Source organism: Cebus imitator, unplaced genomic scaffold (assembly GCF_001604975.1).
Source record: "Cebus imitator isolate Cc_AM_T3 unplaced genomic scaffold, Cebus_imitator-1.0 Scaffold0, whole genome shotgun sequence".
NCBI classification, from domain to species: Eukaryota; Metazoa; Chordata; class Mammalia; order Primates; family Cebidae; genus Cebus; species Cebus imitator.
The window spans coordinates 10,009,082-10,026,706 of NW_016107315.1; the positions used below are offsets into that span (position 1 = coordinate 10,009,082).

Consider the following 17,625-nt stretch of genomic DNA (forward strand, 5'->3'; position numbering starts at 1 on the left):
CCCAGACAGAGGCAGAATGAGGATGGCAGCTGAAGGCAACCCAGCTGGGGACTGCAGTGCTGAGGATAGAGTTGAAGAGTCTGTGCAGGGCAAGGTAGGCCCAAGGGCCAGCACTCTGGTCTCTGCCTGCCCCCTCTCCATTTCTACCCCACACTAAAATGCTTGACATTCTTGCAGTTCCTCGAATAAGCCCTGCCTTCGCACCCTCCCTCAGGCCTCTGCACACATCCACATAGGAGTCTCTCAGCCTCTAATGCTTTCCTCCGTCTCCGTCACCAAGATTGAGCTCTGGAAGCTGCTCCATCCTGACCCTCACACTCTGGGTCAACTTCCCCAAAGGCCCCTCTGCCAACTGGCACCTACCCTTTCTCCCCAAGGGAATGGGGGGCAGAGGCCATGGCGTCCCTCTCCACGTACTTGTACTTGTCAAGAGCAGGGGCCTGGTCCTCCCATATTCCCTGAGGGATCTCCTGGGAAGGCGGGGGATGGCTGTGAGGGTGTGGTTCAGCTGTTAGAGGCCACCCTCAAAGCAGCAGCCCAAGAAGGGGGCTCATGGGGTATAGCCAGGACGGCTGAAACTGGAGACGCTCTACTAGCTGGACGGCGCTTCATGAGGCATTCAGGCAGGTCGGCTGCGTTGGAGATGTCGGAGATGGGAAGAGGATGGGGGGGTAGTTACTGGCATCCTTTCCGTCTCCAGTACTGATACTTACCAGCTGTGTCTCAGAGTTATCATTCCCTCATCAAAGAAGGAGGTCGAGGAGGAAATTGTTTCCCAAAAGTACCACCAAATCCCTGGGAGGCTGCTCTGAGAATGCAGGTGTGGTGAGGGAGGGAGGACGCGGCAGCAGGAAGGACGGAGCTCACCAGGGAGGACGATGCATACGTGCATGTGTGTGGATGTGCATGTTTGTGCATGTACGTGTGTGTGTGTGCATGTGCGCACATGTATGTGTGCATGTGCATGCATATGCATGTGTGTGCGTGTGTGTACATGTGTGTGTGTGTGCATGTTGGGCAGGGGTGGTGAGAGAGGCAGCAGCAGTAGGCTGGGGACTGAGAGGAAGGCTCCACTGACATACACTTGGAAAATCCAAAGGCCTCTGGTACTGTCCACAGTATCTGGTCAGGAGCACCCAAAAACCATGCCATCGGCAGCCTCTGTGAGAGCATGTGGTGCCCAAAGAGTCTGTGCAAAGACCCTGCACAGAGGAGGGGCTAACTGTGATTCCAGCCTACAGGGCAATTGGAGTGGGAGCCGTCCCTGTGAGCACCTGCACGTGAGCCAGCAAAGACGAGAAAAGAGGGCCAAAGACTAGAGGTGCAGAAGGTGGGGGCACCTGGGGAATGGGAGGTTTGGCCAAAGCCATTAGAGGAAGCTTGTAGGGTGACCTATAAACCAGAACTGAAGGGACAGATCAGCAAACCAGAGAAGGCAGATGGGCAGCTGGACCACATGGTGAGGCCCAGGATGCAGAGTGCAGAGGGCCCAGTGATCAGGCTCGGTATGGCAGGAGGACATGGCAGCTGGGAAGGCAGGTGTGGGCAGATGGGGAGATGTGCATTGCCCTGTCTTTGCCAAGAAGCCCTCTCACGTTTTTAGTGGCACATGTTCTGTGAGCCAACCTATGCTTCAGCAGCTGGGGAAGGATGACTAGACAAAGACAATCTGAGGAGGCAGAAACCAACTGAGAGCATTGTGAAACAGCCCATGGACAAGACGGTGCAGGCTGAATTTGGCTAGCATCAGAGTGACCAGGGAAGCCAGGCACTGCAGGGGACCACAGGGGTGAAGGTAGCAGGACTCAGGACCAAATGGACTATGGGAGGAAGAACAGCAGAGGAACACTGGGATCTGTAACCCAACTCGCAGGGAGAAGCATGGCCCAGGACTGATTCGGGTTCACCATGCCAACAGAAACGCCCAGTGGGAACTGCAGAGCTGGGTCTGGACAGGTCACTGCTGGAGGCAGGCCTCCGGGTCATTTGCCCAGGGGGCAGAGCAGAAGTGATGAGACTGCAAAGGAGGCAAGGAAGAAGGATGGGACCAGCTAGACACTGAAACACAGCACCATGCACAGGAGGGCCTGATGCATCGTGGTTATACAGCAAATGCATACAAGTGAGGAGGGTAGGGCCGTGAACATCCCAGCCTAACACTTACTGCATACCTAAAACACCTCTGTTGATATAACCAGATGTAGCCTGCATCAGAAGGACCTGGGGGGCTGGGCGTGGTGGCTCATACCTATAATCCCAACACTTTGGGAGGCTGAGGCAGGAGGATCACTTGAGCCCAGGAGTTGGAGACCAGCCTGGGCAACATAGTGGGTCCCCGTTTCTACAAAAGATTAAAAAATAAGCCAGGCATGTTGACACATGCCTATAGTCCCAGCTACTTGGGAGGGTGAGGGAGGATAGTATGAGCCTGGGGGGTCAAGGCTGCAGTGAGCCGTGATCACGTAACTATATTCCAGCCTGGGTGACAAAGTGAGGCCTGTCTCAAGAAAAACAAAAACAAAAACAAAAAACCACCTAGGGGACTTCAACATCTATCAGTGTCTAGGTCCTTCCCTGAGACTAAGCCTGCCTGGGGTGGTACCCTGGCATCAGCATGTTTGAAAAGCCCAAAGATCATCATAACCATGAAGACAGAGTTGAGAGGACTGAGAGAAATGTTACTGTTTTAATTCTACAAATGGAGGTAAGGCCAGGATTTTGTTTAATAGTACTTTTAATCTAAAGTGTCTCCTGGGTGATCCTGAGGCATGACTAGTTTGGAGGATTCCAGTTCTAGTGGGGAAATGGTGGGATGTAGGCTGTTGGCCTCTGGAGGACAGTGACCTGCCTTACCCCCCCAGTCCCCCAGTTCAGTGTCTGTCTCTCCCCACTCAGGTCTCAGGCTCCTGTCTGTGTCAAGCACCATGGCGTCACCCTGGGCAGGACAAAGGGAATGGTCAGCCGCAAGGCATCCTTCACCCTCTTCTCCTCCCCACACGCCCATTTTCAAGGTCCTACAATGGTTCGAGCAGAAGAACCAAGCTCCCCCATGAGTAAGTCCACTCACCTGGGGACTCTCGTGTTCCTCAATAGGCTCTGAAAGCTTCCTGGTCAATTGGAAGTTGGAAGACTCACTATAATTTATGAGGAAAGATTTACCTAGTTTTAGTGAGAGATCTATGACTGTGAGTGAATGAATTGTCACAACTTCCTAACTGGTCTTGCTTGAATGAGGTTAGTGGTACTTGCTTTTTAAATACACTCAAGGTAAAATTCTTTCAAACACGGGTCCAAATGCAAGTCAGATGGCAAAGTTTCACTACCTGCGACACCAAGGTACGTGGTGACAGAGATGAAACAGTGGTGGATAGTTCTTTGAAGGGCAAATCCAGACTTTTGTTCCTAAACCCCTTCTCCCAAAGCCAGAACTCTACAAGCACTTTGGATGTGCACTCAAAGCCAGACAAACTAGTCAAGACCCGGAGAGGTACTGGGACATCTGATACAACTGTGGACTGAGTCGGAGCATAGCAACAATTGTGCTTGCACAGTTGCATTGTGTCCAGACTAGGAGGATTCAGTTCTATTTAAAAATGTAAATACAAAAATCCAACAGGAACCACTATGATTTGCAAGGCAGCTGTGTAGTACTCACCAGGTTGAGGGCACACCATGGTCAGCACTGAGCAGTCTCCAATTTCTGGAGTATGTGTTGTCATGGTTTACACAGTCCATCAAGAGGACTTCACAGCAAAACTGATCCACTTCCCCGATTCTCTAAGGCCACCCTGTCCAACACCGTACAGCCACTAGATATGTGTGACTTTTTAAGTTTAAATTTTAATTAAAATTAAATAAGATAAAGAAATGCAGTTTCTCAGTCACACTGGCCACATTTCAAGTGCTCAGCAGCTACAAGTGACTAGTGGCACTCTCTGGAGAGCACAGATATAGAATGTTTTCTTCACGGCAGAAAAGGAAGAAAATTCCATTGTGCAAAGCTCCATTGGACAATGCTGTTCAAGATACAGGCTCTATAAGGAACCCAGTCAGCCTCATGTTTAGATCTAGAAAAATTAAGAATATTTAGTCATTGTGGCCACCATTAGTGGCATCCCTGGGCTACTACCAATAGAAAAAGAAAAAAAAGAGAATAAGAAAGGAGGAGGAAGAGGAAAAAGGATGAAAGGATGGATAGAAGGAAGGAAGGAACTGCTTGAGTATAACACATTTTCCTGCATTTACTAATATCTCCAAAGAAAAAGAAACAGCAGCCCAACATCCTAGCTCTATAAATACTGGGCTAAGGTACACCTCCTAAGGGGATTAACAAAGACTAGAGCCTTCATGATGCAGCTAGAGCTTCTGCTAGGCCTAAATTTCATGCTCCCAGAAATTACTTCCAGAGGTTATATTAGAGCGGAAGAGTCTGACAGTATGGGTCTGTAGTAGGTCTCATATTTTTAAGTCTTATTTTAAATTCTATAATCTTTTGTTTTTAATGATAAGAAAGAAATAGTTTTGAAGAACTTGTGAAAAAGCACGGGTGTCTGCAGGGGTATAACAAGAGCACACCAACAAAACGGTTATATGAAGAGTGTATAGCTACCTTGACAGAAAATAACACTGGCTGTGACACTGGATATTCAAATCCTTGGGGACAGAATTCACAGAACGGTCACCCCCTCTGCTTGGATGAAACAAAATCGGGTCCATCAGACACTGGGTTTGCATGTTCAGCTGTCACAGGTCAGTGTGACCAAAGCACAATCTGAAGGAGGCCAAGACCACAGCAAGATGGACGAAGAAGCTGAACTGGAAATAGGATCAACGTTCCCACTGGATTTTCTGATTTTTAAAAATTAGAATTGCACTCCTTCAAAGGTACCTACATGCATATCCCAAAACCAGAACCAACAACAAAAAAACTACCACCCATTACTTTTCTACCAACTTCCTACACAATCATGGCGGATCTGCCTATCATTAAGAAAATAACTTTTGCCATTGCCACAGCACGTACGTCAAACCAAAACTAAGCAGGGGAAATAGTCAAGCCTGTCTTCTTTGATGTCATAGGGCATGAGATCATGTCTAAATATTGGGTTTCTAGTGAAATGAGAATGGTTTAGGCTCATTTGAAATGGCATATACATTTAAGTACAATAAGTATAACATTACGATATACTTGGGATAAATATGTTATACTTATATATTGTATGTGTGTAATATATACATATATAATATTACTATATCAATAAACATGACCCCTAAGTTATTCTCCTCTTATACAGACAATATATATTCTTGAAAGGCACATGGAGGTGCACTAAAGGTTTTTACTGTGTTGTAATATTTCCCTTAGTGAAACTAACTTACATAAAACAAGGCGTAAGAAAATAATCTTGTTGATTTTGTCTTAGCAAGCAATTAAACCTGAATATAAACTTTGCAGTAAATATAAAGCTAAATTATTAAAAGTAATATATACCAAATTACTACTTCACTAATAACTGAATTAGTTCATTGCAATTTTTCTTTACTCAGATGTGTTTTTCATTAAAGGGAAAAACAACACAATTTTTTAAAAAGCCTATTATCCTTAATCCATGATATCGCCTAGTTCTTATTTAAATCACTGTTGGAAGAAAAAGTAGTCCCACTGCTGTGCTTCTATTAAATGAACATAACTTTAAATATGCCGCATCTAGTGAAGAGAGCTCTGATTCTTTGGTTCTGAAAATGTCAGCAGTGGCAAAAAAAAAAAAAAATGCAGGAGTTCCAGTTATTTCCTAGTCTTGCTTTGGCATACATAAAAATCAAAGCTTAGGAATTATTTAATATAATGTCTGTTTCTGTGAATTCACTATAAATTCAACTCTATTTTCCAAATTTATATTTAATTTTTTTTAACGATTTAAAAGTCTTACCAAGAACTTGGTGAGTATATGGATGTTGTTTTTAATTCTACTGATAAGATATGTAAAAGATATGTACTTCAACTTCTTCTATTTGTCTTTAAATAGTCTCACTGTAAGGGCTGGGCATGGGGTCTCACACCTATAATCCCAGCAGAGGTGGGTGGATCACTTGAGGCCAGGAGTTCAAGCCCGGCCTGGCTGACATGGCAAAATCCCATCTCTACTAAAAATACAAAAATTAGCTGACCTGGTAGCACACGCCTGTAGTCCCAGCTACTCGGGAGGCTAAGGAACGAGAATTGCTTGATCCCAGGAGGCGGAGGTTGCAGTGAGCCAAGATCACACTGCTACACTTTAGCCTGGGTGACAGAGCAAGACTCTGTTTCAAAAAAATAAATAAAAAATAAAAAAATTATCTCTGTAAGATGGTAAGGACTGGTGAGAAGGCAATCTATTAAAACTGAATATTTATATTACCAAGCTGAATATGGTATTTCCAAAAGATGTTAATATCTTTTCATCAGAAAATAGTTCATGTAACTTCTGCTTAGTTCATGTTACTCTTTCTCCTTTCAGTTAAGCAAAATAAATTAGTAAAACTATCCAAAATTTAAGACAACAGCAAGGCCTATAAATGCAGGTTCCAGATTCAAATTTCTCTGGAAATTTTTCTTTCTGATTTTTCCTGGGATTTAATTTTTCCCAGTTATTGGTGACATCCAATAAGTCCCAGTTTTAACATTTGCAGGCATACATTTCTCTGTAGGTTAAAATTAATGAAGCATATTCAAACAGCTAATTCCTGAGTTTAAAGTTCTAGTATCACCTAGCTTCTGCTAAAATCTCAGAAGCATAATTTCCCAAGCTTAAGCTATCAAATTTGATTGCCTCTTTGTGCAAAAAGCCACATACTACAAATAGTTTCTAACTGGTACAGAACTATTTGTACATATATAAGGAAACATATGGATATAAGATTTTACTTATAGAAGATATTACTAAAATACGTAGCACTCGTGTAATTATACATTGTTAAACCTCTGCACTGGTTAGTTCTTAGATACTTCCATTTCTCAGCATACTTTACATTCTCTCTTACTGCTAATCAAAAATCCTAAAAAACAGATCAGAAGCATTTCGGTAAAATAGATGAAAATGGCAAAAGATCTTGCTATGGAAAAACAGTACATATGATCAGGGCTTGACGTCACGTCTTTTATATCTTAATAATGTCACTTGTCCTGTTTTGCATATTCTCCGTGGTAAGCAGATTCCTCTGGCTATCATATATGACCTGCTAAAAAGGTGAAAACTGTGATATAATACACTTTTTAAAATCTTGAATATTGCACAAGGACTGAAGGAGACATTTGTCGAGGGTATGATTATTATTTTTTTGACTGTAAAAAAAAAAAGCAAATTAGAAACTTGTTAGCAAAGAGCCAGTGACTTCATTTACAGGAGATGACGAATTCCTGATGGAAGCTGAGCTGCACCCCATCTAGCAGACTGGGAAAAACATGATGTACCTCACACTGCCATGGCATGAAGCAGGGTTACAGCTAATACACTAGATACCAATATCCCATGTTCTCAGACAATCAGCCACAATGAAGTCAGCTATATAAAGTAACCCAGCTGTAATCCCAGCACTTTGCGGGGCTGAGATGGGCAGATCATGAGGTCAGGAGTTCGAGACCAGCAGAGTCAACATGGTGAAATTCTGTCTCTACTAAAAATACAAAAATTAGCCTGGCGTAGTAATGTGTGCCTGTAGTCCCAGCTACTCAGGAGGCTGAGGCAGGAGAATCACTTGAACCTGGGAGGCGGAGGTTGCAGTGAGCCGAGATTGCCTACCACACTCCAGCCGGGTAACAGAGCAAGACTCCATCTCAAAAAAAAAAAAAATAATAATAATAATAATGTAACACAAAATATCACTTTCCCAGACATATCTACCATCATAACTACTGCTCTATCAGGAAAATTGGTTTTAAAGAATTACATACAAAACTCTAAAAGAAAGATTGCTTCATTTATCATTCAATGGGAAACTTAAAAAAAAAAAAAAAGATTTGGTTTTCCTAACGCATGGCTACTCCTCTGCTCAGTTGTTCTTAAAAATAATTTATGTAAAGCAGACTTTTCTCTAAATATACTGTGCTCTCCCATATACACACTGAAAATGATATTTGCATACAGTGAGTGCATGCACTGATACACACATGGTAAAAATTTAAAAAATATGGACTGCATAAATCAGTAGCTGATTTTAAATATACACCAACTTAAACAGATTTGTTTGCAATTTCTGAAGTTCTCAGGTAGAAAAGATTTTTTTTGCTGGCTGTAGTTCTAGAAAATGCTTATACTGTACAGAGTGTACTAAAATGTTTCCCACATAAACAAAGAAAGAAAGGTTCCAGGATCTTGGTATTCTAACCTTGCCTTTGCTATTAAACACCCACCAGATGAATGTGATGGAGACGAGCAAAATCAGTCCGTCATGCTACAGTAAACACGATATTTTGTGTGCTGCCCAAGACATTTTTGCTCATGAATATAAGTCACCTGCCATTTATTATGAGATTTTTCCCTGATTGACACCCCATTATGTATATTCAGTCAAGCTCAAATGAGATTTCAAGTGATCAATATACTATTTGTACTGAAAGTCTATTAGCAGCTCTAGCAATAAACTCTGCAGAGAAACAAAAATGGAAGTGATATTTAGTGAACTGAATTACATGAAAATCCATGTTTTGGGCAAGAGAGCACAGACAGGAAGGCAGAAAAGCAAGGGATAAGAGAAGGTTGAAGAGATGTTTTTCCTAATAAAAATCAGCTTTCTAGAGCCTGACACTGGTGAAACGCATTGAATGCCTGAGTTCTCAGAAATGTCTTAAATCACATATTGAGATCTCTAAAGAGGCAGGGAGGGTCTAAGCCAGCCATAGGTTCCTTTCAGAGACTGAGAGTTCACTTTTTAAACAGCCATACTTGGAAATACTTGATATCCTTCAAATGGAAGAGGTGAATCCAGTCCTGGGAAATCTGTAAAATCCCTCACCATTCAAACTCTATGTGAAACAGCAATGGCTTCCCATACACTTTAATACTTTCCATTTCATAATTTACGTGTACCAGATCCTAACAGCATAAGCATCATCAGCTGGGCTATAACATTTTGGTTAATATATATTAGGTAGGAAAGGTAGCTTGACAGTAGCCGTAGGATTTCATCTGCCCCCCCACCCCTGGCCAAAAAAACCTCTATACCTGGGCCAGGACGTGTCTACATATCAGAAGCCATCTGCTTGAACCAAGAGATTAGAACAGGCAGGGCCACACAGAAACATATGACATCTGGGGAAGTGTCAATTCAGCCTTACCCAGACACCAAAGATTCATGTTCTATTGCCATGAAACTAACATGGGGGCAGTGGGGGCTGTGCAGGAATCAATGGCTATGATTGCAGTCATATAAAGTTACACTGCTGGGTAGTGAATAAATGTCCATCTAGGCTAGGCTCCCCCAGTCCCCCACCCAAGGGTATACCACTTCCTTCTAGATTCTTATTTATGAAGCTAGAGTCCTAGGTAGAAGGAATGAAAAATGGGAAGAACTGATCTACACAGATGTTCAGTAGCGCCTGAGTAGTGCCTGTAATCCCAGCTACTCAGGAGGCTGAGGCAGGAGAATTGCTTGAATCTGGGAGGCAGAGGTTGCAGTGGGCCAAGATCGTGCAACTGCACTCCAGCCTGGCAACAGAGCAAGACTCCGTCTCAAAATAAATCAAATAAATAAATAAATAAATAAATATTTAATTATTTAGTTTACTGAACTTACATTTTGAACCACTCAGGCAGAAGAGAAGAGTCACTATCCATTGTGATCGAAAGAACACCTGTAAGACCAAAATGTTTAGATCATTAGCAGCTGGGATAGTTTCCAAATTCCATGAGAAGCAAAGAGGATGTATAGTAATTTGAACAAGGGAGAGATGCATCTTGAACTACATCTGAACAAAAACTGTTTCTCATATTTTTAGTTATAAAACCCAGAGCTGGAATACTTTTAAATTAGTGACATAAACAATGACATACTGCAAAAAAAAAAAATGTACTTTATGTACTTATAAGAACTATTCATTCACTGTCTTTTCTTGATGGTCTTACCTACTAAGATACCTAAGCACAGCAGATTCAGAGACCACTCCTACCAGGAAAGAAATAAACAAAAACATTCCCCACTACCCGAGTCTCCTCAAAATGAAGAGTTAAACAATCCTAAATAGGAATTCCAGTTTGTGTAGGATGCACGTGTATGTGGCACAATGCGCACACCAAAGCACATTTCTTGAATTTTGCAGAGATGTATGTACAAGTGTTTAATGTCACATAATTTTAAAGGAGCAGCAATTTCCAAATGTTTTTTCTAAAGGATACTCTCTATTGCCTCAAACCAACACACACCCAAAAACATGATTAATTTTTAAATACTTAAAGCCAAAAATGTTACTAACTCTACAATTCCTTGTAATAAGTGGGTGAACAAACAATTTTCTTCAAATTCCTGGCAAAACACTCATAACCTCACATCCTCGAATGGAAAAAGATTTTTGGAGGCCAGCTCTAAAAGAAGTCAGACATCAGATACCCCTTTCCATGCTACAAGGCTCTCCAGTGTCCTAAAAAGGCTTAGTGTACATTTAAACAATCATTTGTGGTAAAACATGAGACTTGTTGGCAATTTTGGGCTAAAGCAGCCTAGGTGTTTATTCAGCCAGCACATTTACTTCGCTGGGAGGTGGGTGTTCTGGAATGCTCCACATACAATGATGTGAGCATATTTACTGTCTAACTCAAGGAGGTACTGTTCTGGAACCTTCTCACACTGCAATTAACTGTGCAAGTGGGTAGAGCTAATTTCCACAAAATAATCACTGCATATCTAAGGAAAAGACCCTCTTTGAAAGCAGGCTGCTAGGGTGCCGGCATCTGAGCAAAGCACCAAAGACGTTTGGTTCTTGAAGCCGCCGCTGAAATCTATTTTGATTTTAGAATGACCCGCAATCACAGGCAATTTACCTGATTGTGTTCCTGGTGACTCTCAAAGCCTTCAAGGTGCTAGGATTTGTAGGTGTAGGTTGTGGATTTAAAAGAGGGGAAAGATAATATAAGGGAAAAAAAAAAAGGAAAAAAGCAGAAGGTAGTTTCAGCTGCTTTGAACTTAAGGCTGTAAGTTCAGAACAGAACCTGCAATTTTCACCTAGAGTATCACATTAGACTGGAAGAACTGTTGAGATACTAAGTGGTCACTACATTCAGATGTGAAAACGCATTAATTCACTCTAGCCATCAGGAGAAAATGTATCATTTTCTCTTCTGTAAATGGTATATTTACGTTAAAAAATGGATGGTAACACCAAGTAGACATCTTTTTAAAATTTTTGTCTTTATAAAAAGGAAAGAAAAAAAGTCTTTGTATCTCTCTTCTTCTTGGTCAGACCCACTATCTGCAGTAGACGATGCGGATAAGCGTAACTATAATAACGAATTGTAAATTTATAATGCATCTTTCTTCAGAGCAGCTCAAAACATTTTATTTCCCATAGATTTGAAATCTCCTTGCCATGTTGTAGAAATGGCCTTCCTCTGATCTGATGTGACATGACTGGGTTCTGTTTGAAGGACCAAGCAGTAAAAGGTAAGCTCATTCATCTGTTTCTTGCTCCAATTACGCATCTCTATTCAAACTGAGATGCCAGGTGCTGGTCTATTGCACAAGCTGATTTATTCCATGCATTGCCTAAAAAGGAGTCCCTCTCTTCTAAAAAACTTAGTTTTATAAAGAAATTTTATTAGACTATCAAAGCAAAGATAACTCTTTATGGCTTCACTGTATGCTTTAATATGTCCTTCCAATCATGCCTTTTAGCCCTAGGATCTTAAAATTTAGAAGCTCTCGATCTGTATCCATTTTCTATCAAAATCAAGCTCTCAAAGTTAAATGGACATTTTAACAAGCTGACAGGTGAAAAGAAATAACACTGTGCTTTTCAAAATCTGCCTATGGATTAAAGCCTACCCTCCAAAATTGTTAGTAATTATTTAAATAAAGGTAATGCCCAAGCCTAGAAGCTGCCTCTCCCTGCACCACTGCAATTGTCGAATTCCTTTCCTGGTCTTTCATGCAGATGCTCAGAAACAGGGTGGGGCTCCCTGGTCTTGCATGCAATGTTAAGGGAGTCTGTGCTGTAAAGAAAACTCAATTAATCGTTCATATTCTAGTTTTTCAGTATCCTTCAAAAATACCTTTGAAATAATCATGTAGCTAAGAGTACCACTGTTTCTCATGTTAAGATTCAGATTAAAACCTTTGTGTCAAACCAAATATGCTGTGCACAAGCATGGATGACAGGTATTGAAATGAAGGTGACAAGTCAAGGAATCGGGGAGAAACCTCCCTGAAGAAGAGATGTGAGAAGAAGGAGACATTAGCTTCTCTATTATAGATATCTCTGATCATGCTTTTCAATTTTTTTTTTTTTAACAAGTACAGTTCTTTAGAGTCTACAAGTAAAATCCAATCTTGCTAAGCCATGCTGGTTCCCTTATGAGTCAGCAGGCCACTGAGCATTTCAGACAGTGCAGCCCAGAGTAAATGGGCAAGGGCTGTTGCTGGACACACCCATTTTACTAATCCTGACTCTGATTTTTTTTTTTTTTTAATTCATCTTTATGTTACTTGGTGTCTGACCTCAGAACTTGCATCAAAAACTGCACCCCTCCACCTCCACCAACAAGGACTCAGCTTCCAATGTGGAAGCACTACTCTCCAGCTCCTTCACTGAGTGCAATGAGATAAGGGCTTATTTCTTCCTCAATGGGCAACTCCTGTTCCATTTTTTCTCCAGTCTGCATGTTACCAGCTTGACATTCCCTTCAGTGGCATTTGACAAATCAGATTGATCAAATTGGCCATCACTGCATTCATTAGAGGAGGATATTTTCTATTTTCCAGGACTGATACCTCCACTCCCTTTACAAACATGAACACACCAAAAATATAATAAGAATTAAAAAACCCATGTCTTGGGGGTTTTTCTTCAGGGTTTTGTTTTGAGGGTAGTGAAAGTGTAAGAAGTAATGATTGGATACAATTCATCACAAAGAAAGAAAAGCAACCCATGGCCATAAAGCCAAGGGCACAGTCTTAAAATATGATTTTAAATACCTGGTGCGTACATCATAAATTTAAAGCATTCATTCAAAAATGCAGATATTACTAGCTTTGGAGAAGTTTACCAAAACATGAATTATTTTCCTCATCTTTTTGCATGATTCAGCACTTTTAATACTAATTTCTGCCAAGAAGTTAGAAGGTAAGAGGAATCTTTTCTGGGTGCCTTAAAACCTCACACACTCTTTACTGAACCATCTGCACTCCTGCTACTACTACAGGTCATATCAGAAATACTGGAGGTCACTGGTTTGCTGCCCTAACATCTAGTGACCACCTCAGAGCCGCTCAATTTCAGTCTCCGGCATCTAAGTGGCCCTTGGGGACAGAATGACCCGTCGCAGAGGCTTCTCCCCATCTGGAGCTGACCCTTACCAGGAGCCACACACATATGCAAACACACTCGACTGCACCTGTCTCATCCCATCAGCAGCAGCTACAAGCTCCCACCTGATGTGTCTTTTCAACCTTTGTCAAGTATCTCAAGGCAAGAATGTCCTGAAGCCCTTCCCCCAAATCGAAGCTTTGGTCCGAGTCCCCAACCCGCGGGCGCATCAAAGAGGAGGCCGAGGAGACGGACACCTCGTACTAGCTCTGCAAACTTGACCTCGGCATCGCACAGATTCGCGTCGGCATCTGAGGACCCCACACGTCCCCCGCACTGTCCCCGCAGCATCCCACGCCTGCGGTGCACGCTCACCTGCCTGTAGACGAGCCACACGCCTAGGCGGTCCAGACTTCCTTGGCGACCTCCGCGGGCGAGCCTCCGCGCTGGGTGCCCGGCGCGCCCGCAGGAGTCAGGGCGGTGGGACGCCTGGAGCCGGCGGGAGGAGCACGCCCAGGCGGGTCCGCGCCGAGCCCGAGCGAGCGGGCGAGCCGGGCGGGAGGGGCCATTTGTAACCGAGCAGACGCTACCACCGCCCCTTACTCGCGGGGGGCGGGGGCGGGCGGTCAGGTGACGGCGGCCCACCCTCCGCCGCCGAGCCGGGTGGTTCCTGCCCGGGAGGAGCCCCCTGGCGCGCTCTGATTGGAACTCCCGCCGCAGTAGCGGGGGAGGGGGGACACGTGACCGCCCGGCCTGGCTGCCCGGCGCGCCCCATTCGCGATGGGCACCCCATCTTCCTCTTGGAAAAGCCGGGGGACACAGAGAAGGCGGAGGAGCACGCGGGGTGCAGGAGAGCCTACCAGTCCCTTTAGCCGCAGTGCCAGTGATGCCGGCCGCTGAACCCGGAGAGGAAAGGCTCCCACGCGGCCAGCCGGCCTTGACTGTCCTCCCGCCCTGCCCTTGGCCGCAGTACCCTCCCCTCAGCTGCAGTAACCGCCCCCTACACCTCCAGGCAAGGGCACGCTCAGTGTAGACCACCGCCACTTCCTAGATGCCAGTGCCACTTAAGAGTGGTGTTGGGTTTTTTTCTTTCCTCCTCTTTGCACACCAGCACATTGTGCCCGAAAGAAACTCACGGCGGTGCACTGCAGACACCGCCCAGCTCCACGGCTCGAAGACCCTCAGACCAGGCCCCGGGATGCCTGAGGGCTCCCAGGTGGTAACGCGGAGGAACTCAGGCCTGCTCCCTGCGCAGGAGGAGGAGGCGTCGCGGGAGCTGCAGTCTCTGATCCTCCCCAGGAAGCAGGAGGGGTGGAAGGGGAGAGGGCGGTTACCGTGGTGCGAATCCAATTCGCAGCCTCGGGGAGCACGTTGCTAATAAAGGTCAAATTAAAACAACTAAGCTAGTGGTGTCGGCAGGGACGCGCCGCATGGTCAGGAGAAACTCGGCTATTAATCATCCATAACGAGCATTGCTTTTCTGGTGTGGGAGAATGGGGCTGTACGAGAGCCCCTCGGAGTTGCGCTCTACTCTGAACCCTAGTGCTCCCCCAGAGCAAGTGGATTCTGCAGCCTATTACCCCACCTCCCCATGACCCCCTCTCGGGACGGCACCACCCTAGATGGCAGGAATTCGGAGAAAATGCGGTGTCACGTCCGCCGCTTTGCCCGCAGACGCGTCTGCGCCAACTCCAGCAACACGTGGGGACCGTGAATCTGGGCGTCTGCTCTCTACTTAGGTGGTTATGTTGGTATACTTATATGATTATTGATTATAACCAAATTGGATGGAGAAGTCTGTTTCTACACTGGATTCCTTTAAACTTCTGTCCAAGGGAATTTTGCACTCGATTTGGGCGGAGACGCAGTTTCTAGCCAAGACCGCCGCAGCGCTCAGCGGAGCCCGGGAACCGGTGGTGGTGGTGGCGGAATGGGGAGGAACAGAGGCCCTTGGTCCTTTGGTATTCCTTTTTTCCTTATTTAGACCAGTCGGGCAACACGTCCCTCGCCCCAGGTGGCCTTTCCAACTGGAAGGTGACTCAGACAATATGGAAGCCGGGGGTCCTTGACCCATCGTACCTGCGATTCGCTGGGCAAAGGACAAGTGACAAGGAGGTTTACCTGGAAAGGGAGTTTATTCGTAAAGCTTCGGGCACAAACTCTGGATAGAGAAACTTTGAGGAAACTCAAAGGGGTGGGGGAGCATCTGAAGTAAAAAGGAACGGCCCTATTACATTAGTAAGTATCTTATTTTCCTGGTAGACGCCCTGCTGCCCTTGCGTCTTCTCCTCCCCCACGTCATTTCTCCAAACCACCAAGATCGGAGAAATCTCATAAAGTATAAGTCCGTGGGGGTTGGGGGGATACTTTTTAAAAAACAAACAAACAACAAAAGACCTTTGTAATAAAGAAGGTGGGTACGTTTTCATTTCTAGGTGTTAATCTTAACATTAGGGCCCCCTTAAAATTGGAAGTTGACTGAGACAAGAGAATCCCAGAGCACAGCACGCAGACAGACCATTTCACAATTAAAAATAAAAAATATATACTTCCTTCTCCCCTCTCTCGTCCCCATTGTCACCCTTCCCTCGCCATTACCTACTCCCGCAAGGACTAAGGGCCGGGAGTAGAGGAGGGTGCAGTCCCTCCGGGTGCACAAGGGAGGCGGCGGGGCCACCTGTTGCTGCACCGCCAGAAGAGCTAATTTCCGAGCGGATCTGGCAGGGGTTCAGAGTTAAAAACCCTTCTCCTGGATGCGACGCCCCAGAGACCGAAACAGACGGCGAGAACAGGCTCAGCGCCTCGAGATGTGCTTTCTAACTTGAACTCTGGACCATCTTTGCTTGAAATGCCTTGTCTTGCACGTCTGGGAATTACTCTGTGCGATTAAACGCGTGGCACACACACGCACAAGCGGGGTCTCCCTGCAGGGGGGAGGGTGCGTGGCACAGGAGCCTCGGACTTTCAGGGACTTTACCCTTGGGGAGCGGTTCGAGGGGGACCGACCGGTGTGGCTGCTGATGGGAGACAGGTAACTCGGAAAGGCCCTCCTCCGGCTGCCTTGGGAATGGGGAGCTGCGGGCAAAGGTGCCGCGGAGGTCCCGGTGCGCGCACTGCGCCGTCCGTAGTGAAGGGCAGAGGTGTAGGGGGCAGAGAGACTAGACAAGGGGCAGGCGGGTTTTCCTGATTCCGAGTTCATCCGTCTACGGGGTCACGTTCTGTTGAGAAAATACTCGACACCGGTAGGGACAGAGTGACACTGACCAAGTGTCGCCGCAGGGCCGAGCCGCTTGCCTCGGGAGGGGGTCACGAGCTTCGTCCGCTCTCGGCTCCTGCGGAGGCTTTGCAAGCGCCGCAGTCTTGCAGGCGCCCGGCCCAGCGAGCTTTTGCCTTCAGCGTCCTCCGGTGGCATCGTTCGAGGTTTGTGGAGCAGAAGCCGAGGACACAAGCAACTCGCTGTGGGCTTGGAGTGACCACGCATTAGAGCTGTGAAAAGCTGCGCCGTGGTGACTTGAGGACAAGGCGGTTAACAAATGCAGAATTGGTCTTGGCTTTTATCTAAAATGAAGCTGGTAGTACTGAGCGCTTAAATGACTCCGCTAGGACCCTGGAGGTTGTGGGAACTGAGTGGGAGGGGGTCAATGCTAGGTTTAGTACACCGCAGGAAGCTCCTCTTCTGGAGCCACGTTCTCTGGAGCTCTAACCAAGTGGAAGCCCCGCTGCGCCCGGGGTCATCTCCCGCATTACGACACTCAGCGTTGCCCTCTAAACTCCAGGTCCCCGCGGCCACATCCCTCCGCGCCTGCAGGAACCAGCAAGAGTCTCTGCCGGCCCTCGCGCTTTTACATGACCCTTTTCCTTTTCCTTTCACCCCTAGGGCAGGTTAACGCGGGCAGGGACCGCAGTACGACTGGCAGACACCTCTTCGCCCCCTCCGCGCCCCGCGCCGACGGTGGGAACAGCAGCGACCGCGCGACCGCAGCCTTCTAGTGCCTTCGCCCCCTCCCCCGCGGCCACACCTCACCCACTTTCCCCGCCAAACCCCGCACTCCGCCGCCGTCCCTCCCCTGCGCGCTCCCGGCGCCGACCTCGCCAGGAGAGGGTGGAAGCCGGGGTTCACGTGCAGGTGTCCT

General features: G+C 45.9%; 2 long non-coding RNA genes across 2 annotated transcripts in view; one reads left to right on the top strand and one right to left on the bottom strand.

The window, feature by feature from the left end:
* The window catches only part of LOC119468816, a 118,961-nt gene extending 104,903 nt beyond the window's left edge, over positions 1–14,058 (bottom strand). The window contains exons 1-2 of the long non-coding RNA XR_005197593.1: positions 13,868–14,058; positions 9,772–9,829 (exon numbers count right to left, since the gene is read on the bottom strand). This is a non-coding gene — a long non-coding RNA (uncharacterized LOC119468816). The remainder of the gene's footprint in view (positions 1–9,771; positions 9,830–13,867) is intronic.
* A 179-nt stretch (positions 14,059–14,237) lies between these two features.
* LOC119468825 lies at positions 14,238–16,027 on the top strand. The gene is made up of 2 exons (XR_005197601.1): positions 14,238–15,730; positions 15,928–16,027. It is a non-coding gene; the product is annotated as an uncharacterized LOC119468825 (long non-coding RNA).
* Positions 16,028–17,625: the final 1,598 nt, after the last annotated feature.